Source organism: Magallana gigas, chromosome 1, assembly GCF_963853765.1.
Source record: "Magallana gigas chromosome 1, xbMagGiga1.1, whole genome shotgun sequence".
Lineage (NCBI taxonomy): Eukaryota > Metazoa > Mollusca > Bivalvia > Ostreida > Ostreidae > Magallana > Magallana gigas.
Window position 1 is genome coordinate 25,876,109 of NC_088853.1, and position 7,909 is coordinate 25,884,017.

At 32.7% G+C, this 7,909-nt stretch overlaps 1 pseudogene; it reads left to right on the forward strand.

Moving 5' to 3' along the window:
• Positions 1 to 2,091: 2,091 nt before the first annotated feature.
• LOC136275771 (uncharacterized) lies at positions 2,092 to 2,949 on the forward strand (annotated as a pseudogene).
• Positions 2,950 to 7,909: the final 4,960 nt, after the last annotated feature.

The window sequence follows — 7,909 nt, forward strand, 5'->3', positions numbered from 1 at the left end:
TGGTCATCCACAGTTGTGGTACCAAACAACCCCGGTGTATAAAAACTCTCATAACCTACAGAGTTATTGCTTTTAGAGTAGGAGATCTACTCCTATGAAACTACGAGAGAAAAATTGGAACTTTTACTAATGTCTACGTTTAACTTAGAGGGTTCTTCAATCTTTTCATTCTGAAAAGATATTAAGCCCCTTTCTAGCAGTAAGTGCCCCTCAACGTATTGAAATTTTCATAAAAACGCTTCCAACTTTTTAAAATATCTATCATAGATACTTTGGAACACTTGGCACTTGGGATTGGAGTGTCTACCTTAACTGAACAAAGTGACATACATGTCCAGGTCCTTTTAAAATACATGTACCTTATCATATCATTTAAAAATACACAATTCTAGTAAATAATTCTCTTTTAAGTCTAGTAAAATTTTCTACATCTTGCTAGATTGCACAGTAAAGTATACAATTTGGTCAGCCAGGCATAACATCAAAGTCACGGAATTACATAATGTTTGACAAACTATCTAACGCATTCTCTTTGAGAATAAAGAGTCATCAAGGATAGTTAATTACCGGCGCAAATCAATCAAGAATTATACATACATGTACACGAAACGTTAAACAAACTCCCTAAAGCGTTTCTCTAAAGATTACAGTGCTTGTTTGCATCAGACAACAAGTTCATAAATACATGCATGTTCCAAAATTGACGAAATGTAAGCCTTCTGTCTTACGGATCCAATTGAGGGTCAGCTCAAACTTAGTGATGACAAGTACAGTATTTCTTTCTCAAGCGGTTTTATTAAAGTGTGATCGTATAGTTACAATTAAAAGCAGACCAAATCAAGACTTTCTCTGCTCAACATCATTTTACATGGATATATATAAGATTTTACTTATGATGGACAGTTATGACTAGTTCGGCCTATTTACGACGATCATGAGTGAACATTTAGTGTTCAAAATTAAGATTAATAGTTTATTCCTAAATAAAGCAACAAAACCGTCAAAACTGCCAATCAAAGAGTCTGGATGCAGGATTTGAGTCTCTGAGTCCTGGATCTCGGAGTCCCCCACCTAGTATGAGGCATCACTTACTCATAATACGTTCATTCATACATGGCATAAAAGGTTATAAAGGTTAATATATAGAATACACAATACATGTACTAGACCTATCGTTGCAGACACAGAATCGCCAAATATGACATTTGTTTTAAAACCCTCAATTTGGATATTATTATGCCCGTATTATTCGCCTGGTTTTCTAACATCATTTAGGAATACTACGCAGTGCTACAAGATTCACAGAGTTCATTCTATTAATTATCATTAACACCATTCAATGCGCAATACCTAGGTACACTTTAATATCATAGTGACAATTATTTAATACTAGCAATTTAAGGTCAAAGCATGGCTATCTTTTCACAGAAAGAGTGCTTTTGGTGAATATCGTCATCACGAATTGGAGAATTCGATAAACAGATCATTAATTGTAGAAGATATAATCTATGTACAAATGGTCTCAAATCACAAAACGAATACAAATATGATTGTGTGTTGCTTTTTTAAGACACAAATGCTGACTGAATTATATCTGGTTTAAATTTAAATCATGCGAAATTGTTATATATCACGCACTGATCTGTGTAACAACGTCCAGTTTCATCGACACAAACCTCTGTGCATTGGCGGTGGTCGGCTGTTTATCTCACGAACGAAAAGGTAAAATTATCAATCGAATTCCAAACATGATTTTAATTTCTTATGAAGTTAATTTCTTATCTCCCCCAAATCTTCTGTTTTATCATTGAACACGATACTTTGTGAGGCATTTCTTTTTCAGTTTATATTTTGATAACGGGCCTACTGCTGGACAGTTCATCAGCCTGTGAAAAATGACGTAAAAAGTAGAACAAATGCTCTGCCAGGAAGGAATATATGATACTGCTTATGTTTTGTACAATGGGTTATTAAAATGCTGCTGGACAGCATTTTCGTTTATCAGAAACAAGTCTGTTTTTAAAACAAAATGTAAAAAATAAAAAGAAATATATCTTCAACAATGTGTTTTACTGTCATGTTTTAATGTAGATGCTGATGTATACAAGTCTACGGCCAGACATGTTCCACGCCATTGACGAAATGATGCAGAGATTCCAGATTAAGTACATTGATGGATGGAGACCATCTTTCATTTCTTTGACAGACCAACTGTTCATGACATTAATGAAAATAACTATGAACACCCCTCTTTTGGACCTTGCAGAGAGGTTCAACACAAGTGCATCATCAGTTAATAACATTGTAACTTCTCAGATTTGTGCTATGCATGAGGTTTTATATGAAGGACTCATAGAGAGTCGCATTCCATCTCTACAAAAATGCAAGGGATCTATGCCTACCAGTTTTGGCGATTTAAGCTCATGCAGAATAGTACTCGACGCCACTGAAATCAACCAAGATGTTCCTGGGAATGACATGAGATTGTAGGCCAGCACATACAGTGGCTACAAAAATTCCCACACTGTAAAAAGTGTTACAGATGTTGCACCGAATGGTGCCTTGGTGTTTATTAGTAAATTGTACCCTGGGAGCACATCTGATGTTGCAATTGTAGAGCACAGCAAAATTCTAGAGCAATTAGCGCCCGGTGACATGATATTAGCAGATAAAGGGTTTACTATTCACAAGTTGTTGCCCCAAGGAGTACACCTTAATATTCCTCCCTTCCTTACATCTAAATTGCAATACACCCCCAGTAAAGTTCAGCTTTGTAGAAAAATTGCTAAATCACGTATACATGTTGAGCGTGCAAATGAGCGCATAAAACATATCCCTCATCAGTTTAGATACATCAGTACCAAAGTGTTTCAGTTATGCTGTGTACCTGTCAATTTTCAGGATCCTCTTTTGCAGGAAATTGCTCAAAACTTTGTAGGTCAAGATTGAAATGTTAGAAATCAAGAGTATGAATATGTTGCTATCATATTTAATATTTTTATAGCTGTTGCAGATGGGGAACAAATTTATCAAAGTACAAATCTGTCAAAGCAGAAATATCATCCTCCCAACTGAGTTGTTTTGTGATTCAACAATCGCACAGTCCTTTGGTGTCCAAACCATAAAGTCACACACAGACTTTCCAGTAATGTGCAGCTGTCCTTGGACCTGATCATGATATTGGTGGTTTTCTCTTAACTTGTATGATTTCACTCCATGGAATTCTTAAAACTCTGTAAGTTAACAAAAACAATTACAATGGTCATGTTTCCAGTCACTTCTACAGCATAAATTAAATATCTTCTTTTTGTGGTTGATCATGCAAAAGACTTTTTTCTTTTTGTTATATAAATATTATATCTATCTTGTTTTATATTCAAAATAAAAACATATTGCTCATATAATTTGGAATAATTAACTCTGTAAATGAGTCTCTGAAATATAAAAAAAAAAAACATTAATCATAATTTTAACCAACCTAAGCAGAAATCATTCAATTTTTCGATAGCTTCAGGAATAGTCATCTCCTTTGCCGAAAAGGGGCATTTCACCTCCAATATTTCTAGTCGAAAGTTATATAACTAAAGCATGTCAGCAAGAGCTGGATCTTGATAACAATATCCACTCCAATATTTCTGGGCGAAAGTTATGTAACTGAAGCATGTCAGCAAGAGCTGGATCTTGATAACAATATCCAAACAGCGCAGGTTGACGTACGATTCCATCTGGACTTGATCCAAGAACCCCATTTTTGTGAAGCCAGATACCTTTTAAGCAACATTGAATTTTCAATGACAAAATACAAGATAAAAATGAGAATTATTTTCATATTATCAGTTATCTTATATTTAATATATATACATCATTGACAATAATGTTCGCATTATCGGTTATCCTGTATAATAATACCCACCCGTTGGCTCTACAACAGCATAATCCAAAGAAATTTTTGCAACTGAAATACAAGAAACATGATTCAATAGTTCTACAAAACGTTAAGATGTTTATTATTCTAGCATTAAAGCACCCGAAACACAATGTTATTCAAATTATATAATTAAACAAATTATAATATTTTAAATTGATTGATTGAAAAATGTGTGTTCTACGTTAAATGATTGCTTTAAAGTATTTAGTTTGTATTTGTCGGGTATGACTCATTAACTGTACAATGAACTGACATTGCAGTTTGCTTAGCTCTAAAACTGTTGTTAGAGTACTACAGTAGAAAGATGATATCATTGGCACTGCGTCCAACATTAAACGCGGTATATGAGCTAGCATGACACCGCAGATCTGTACGTTGTTTTAGAGTTTACTAGTTGAAATCTCTTAAAGAATATAAGCTTTCTGTTTTGCTTTATGAAGTGAAAATTTGTCAAATTAATCGGTTTTTGAGAAAGAAGATACTGCATGTAAAGCTTTTTTGAAGAGGGATCATATCATGCATATTCCCGCCCTTAATGTAGCCTATAAGTGCGGTCACACGATGCGGTTTTCCATCAGATTTTCAATTGACTTGCTCAGGTAAGTTGATTGGAGTCGATTGTTGAGGTGGGCACACGATACGATTTTACAATCGATTTTTGATTAATAAAACCTATTAAGTATAATTTTTTTGTACGGGAACAATTCATTGTGACGTCACGATTCACGGACGCACTTTAGATTTTCAATCGACTTCAGACTTTGCTTTCGACTTTCCACTTAGGTGGTCACACGTTACGATTTTAGTCGAAAGCGAATTGGATGAGAAAAATCTGATGGAAAATCATATCGTTTTGTGTCCATCTGTCATATATTATCCACGCAAAATCAAGGTCAAAATGTTTTTATATACGATTTCTTCGAACTTGTTAATGTGTTTTTAACCTATTTAGAAACCAAACATGATACGATTTCAAGCGACAAATTTATTCATTAGATATAAAAAAGAACCATTCAGTTTTTAATATAATATAAATTTCTCGTCCTAAAAGCAGTTTAAGCTATAATTTCTTATGTAAGCAAATTCACATCGCTAATTTCAAAATGAATAATAGTGAGTCATGATCTATTTGTCAATCTTTCAAACTGACAGGGCGCGGTCTTGAACCAGCAAGAACTTAATGCAAACAACCTGTTTGCAAATAAATAAACAAATTATTTTTCCGGTTTCAAATTGCTTTCAAATGCAACTAAAAGCTAATTGAATGTCAACCTCAGTCTGTTCACATTTAAAAGATAATGAGTATATTATACCATGATGTATTTCTAAAAGGTTTTTAGTGTTGACGTTATGTGGCTATCTTTTTGGGATCGATTGAAACTAAACCCGAAGAGAGCGGACTATATGGACTTTCAGGGGCTGACCCTAGACTTCAAAGAAATTGTACATGTAGTTATCATTAAAACTCTTCCGATTTTTTTTAAAATTTGGCTATTTGTTTTGTTTAAAGTGATAATAAACATTTTAAAAAGCGAATTATTTTACGCTCTTTTACTCACTCCTTATGGATAAGTATTTCTCAATGAATGATCCAGAACCGCATGCAAATATAAGACAGTAAGCTGCTTTCTTTGGTGTTTTATGCGGGCTTATAGAGTTATAATGCATGGAAATAATTTATATAATAAATTGTTTATAATCAATTGTTATAATTAATTTTCTATGATAAAACTTTTATTTTGTGCCATCCAACTTTTTAGAATTGATAAGTGGGTTTCATGTGTATTAAAATCTCACTAATTTTTAAACATCATCAAAGTGAAGGGCAAATCAGGCGTTCTGTAAAAATGTGTACAACTGTTAGACTACAAATTTCACGCTACAATAAGACTTTCACAGTGCTCAAGGTGAAGGTGATGCGATCGTAATGGTGTGTTACATTTTATTTATATTTAAAGGAACCTAGACACGATTTGAGATAAAATCTTCAATTTCAATTTTTATGTATTAAATACTTAACTCAGCATTTTAAAATCAATCGCCAATATTGAAGTCAAGTCACAAGCGAGATGCAGAGTCGTTGTGTAAACAAATCTCGAGTCTTATTTTTGTAAAGTTAAAAAATTACCATATTTGACATGGTTGTGACAAGCAAGATAATCTGATATAACAAAATAAACAACTGCATTTTAATCCATTTCATCAGATTCATAACAGTATCTGGGAATGTTTATGATATCTGGTAATGATCTGAATCAGATCTGCCATGAAGATTATAGCAATGCCCGCTCTCCCAACGGCTACGGCGCTCGGGCGCGTTACATACACGCTAATTAGGCTTCGTATGTAAGCGCTGGTTGTCTTTTTTTCGTCTACTGTAATTTTTTTCTTAATGTCCTCTATCCATTTCTCTATGGTTTGGTTTAATTTAACATGATGGTGTGTTGATATAACTGAAAATTAATTTTAAAGGTAATACAATTAACTGCTGAACGTCAGATATTATACTTTATACTTTATAATTCTTCTATATCAACTACATACCATTGCACAACCAACATTATTTATCTTTACAAAACTCTGTTATTTTTCGTATATCTTGGAAGTTTGAGAATTCTATCCAAACCATAAAACTATTTGTTGTTTATGTGACTGTACTTATGTATTTCTGTGTGTGTAATCCGAAATCCAAAGCTAATGCTCAACTGAGAATCTTATGACTAGTCACCTTAAAAAACAACCAAATGTTAATTCAGATCCTTATAAAAGTTTCTTTTTAATTACCCGCATAAGTTGTTTTCCTACACACTTAAACATAATACCTGAAACACCCTAAGACTTCTGCATAACTTATATTTTAATTATTGATAACAAATATATTTCTCTCTTTTCTCTCTCTTTCCCTTTCAATCTTCAAAAGAGTTTACTATCAATATATATTTTTCTTAAATTCTGTTTTACCCTCCACTTCTTTCAGCTATAAAGATGTCTATGCTCTAGTTTGCATGTAATAACACACTTTATTTGAACGCACTGTAACAACCTTTAATGATACCACGCCGCTAAATGATATAAATATATTTATGTGTAGCAATTGTGCTATATATATATATATATATATATATATATATATATATATATATATATATATATATATATATATATATATATATATATATATATATGATCGTATTAACATTTAACATCGCCTACGGATGATCAATTAATTATGAAACCTGTATATATCATACATATATTTTATGGGCAGCCAGAATATTAGAATATTTGTCCCGATGTTACAGGAAAACTCAAAATTGTGTTTAGTCGCCCGATGCGAAAGACAAGGACACAAGGGCTTTCTAATCACCGAGGGGGAAATATCCTGGTATTGCCGCTCGAAAAGACACGTAAAATATGTTATATAATTTTATTTTGAAAATCAAAATCAGTTAAGAACATATTAACCTCATTAACATAGCTAAATAGATTATAATAGATATAGATTATAAACACGAGGCACGATTTTTGCTGCGAAACTGAAAGGTTCAAATAAAAATACGTTGTCTAAATTTAAATACCAATTACATTTGCAAGGGTGTCTTTGGCGGTAAAAAAAAATTACACACATCATTTCGGATCATAAATCACATCATTACCCTTATAGTTAAAGATATTGGGGGGGGGGGGGGGTTAAACAAAATGTGTTCTCATAACTAAGGATATTTAAACAACAACAAAATACATACGTAAAAAATCTCATTTCCAAATAGATAAGTTAAAAGAAAGAAATATAAGAACAATATCCTAAAAAAGCGAACACTTTTTAATCAAGCAATATTCTGCTTCAAGAAATAGAACACACCATACTGGAATAACAAGTAACGTTTTTTGATCTCTTAAGTACATGACATTTGTAATGAAACTTGACTGCAAATAATTAACATATATTTCAGCAACCCGTGTTTAATCATACATGTAATG